Below are 2,050 nucleotides of genomic sequence, written 5' to 3'. Positions count from 1 at the left end.
CTGGAGTACAATGGCACAATGTAGCCTTGAATTCCTGGGCTCAAGTGATCCTCCCACTTTAGCCTCCTGAGTAGCTGGGACTGCAGGTGCACAGCACCGTGCCTGGCTAATTTTTTTTTAATTTGTTGTTGTTATTGAGATGGGGTCTTCCTATGTTGCCCTGGCTGGTCTCAAACTCCTCAGCTCAAGCAATTTCCCTGCCTTGAACTCCCAAATTGCTGGGATTACAGACATTAGCCACTGCACCTGGATCATCCAGCTATTCTTACTGAAAGAAGTTTGTCCTCCCATGACTAAATTTCTGATTTGGGAAAAAGCAATATTAATATAGTAAATTGCTATCATATAGCAATAGTAGAATATCCCTGGAGTTTGAGTCAATAAACCTGGTTAAAGTTCTCTATCGTGGCCGGGCGTGGTGGCTCACATCTGTAATCCCAGCACTTTGGGAGGCCAAGGCAGGCGAATCACCTGAGGTCAGGTGTTCGAGACCAGCCTGATTAACATGGCAAAATCCTGTCTCTACTAAAAATACAAAAATTAGCCAGGTATAGTGGCGGGCACCTGTAATCCCAGCTACTCAAGAGGCTGAGGCAGGAGAATCACTTGAACCTGGGAAGTGGAACTTGCAGTAAGCTGAGATCTCGCCATTGCACTCCAGCTTGGGCTACAGAGCGAGACTCCATTTCAAAAAAAAAAAATTTATTTCTTTCACCAATTCAAACTATGATTCTCAAAAAATAAAGGTCCTTCTCTAGTCACCCCTAAAGTAAGAAGAATTAGACTAATTTATTTCTAAAGTCCTGTGAAGCTCTAATGATCAGTTTTTCTGTGATACTAAAATATGCTCTGAACAATGATTGTAACTCTATACTTTAACAAGAGTCCTGTGTGTCAATAGCAAGGTCCAGACGTCCCAGAGTGCTAAAGAGGAGTACTTAAAAGGGCCTGACTCTTCTCTTTTTATAAGGGATGAGATGAGGATTAGGTAGTCAGGCTACTCAACAAACTGTTTAAGCCTTATATAAACACTAAAATTCTAGTAAGCCAAAGTAGATTCTGATTTCTCGGAGTGGTACAGTGGAAAAACCTCTGGAGCCTGTTATGTTAAAGAAAAATTATTCACCAGACAATTAGTAAAGACAGGAAGACAGATTTCATTTAAAACTCTTGCAATAGAAGAAAAAGTTGAGTTGATTGAGCTCAACTCAAAATATGGCAAAAACAAGTGAAGATTTATAAGCAATGAGCAGAGTGAGGGAGGTCAGTGGATTGAAAATTACTAAGAAGTGATAACGAAGGTAGGGTGATTCTTCCTAAACTGGCATGAAAGAATTCTTGCTAAAGACTGGCCAAGGATTTAGACACAAGGACTTAGATATTGAGGGCGAGGGAGGAGGTTAAAAATAATAAATATATAAAAGGGTAAGGAATTTGATTAGATATCAACGGTGGGAAATTCTCATTAAACTGACTTGGCAAGATTCCTACTAAAACTGGGCTCAGCAAAGACAGACATGGAAGGTCAAGGTTGAGTCATAGTCAAGAAAAGGGCTCAGAGGAGCCTAACCAAAATTTGGTCAAGGAGGGAATCTCTCTCAAGTCAGAAAAATGATTTGGATTTGAATCCTCAATTTACAACTCACAAATTTTGTGACTATGCAGATGTGAAGAAGTCATTAACTGCTCTAAAGCTTTAGTTTTCCCATATATAAAATGGAGACAAGCATTCTTTTTTTTTCTTTTTTCATTTACTTATTTTATTGCATTTTAGGTTTTGGGGTATATGTGAAGAACATGCAAGATTGTTGCATAGGTACACACGTGGCAGTGTGATTTGCTGCCTTCCTCCCCATCACCTACATCACCTACCAACTCCCCACCCCCCACCATCCCTCCCCTATTTACCCCCAACAGACCCCAGTGTGTAGTGCTCCCCTCCCTGTGTCCATGTGTTCTCATTGTTCAACACCCACCTGTGAGTGAGAACATGCAGTGTTTGATCTTCTGCTCTTCTGTCAGTTTGCTGAGAATGATGGTTTCCAGGTTC

The sequence above is a fragment of the Cebus imitator genome, unplaced genomic scaffold (assembly GCF_001604975.1).
Source record: "Cebus imitator isolate Cc_AM_T3 unplaced genomic scaffold, Cebus_imitator-1.0 Scaffold253, whole genome shotgun sequence".
NCBI lineage: Eukaryota > Metazoa > Chordata > Mammalia > Primates > Cebidae > Cebus > Cebus imitator.
This window is presented reverse-complemented; position numbering follows the sequence as displayed.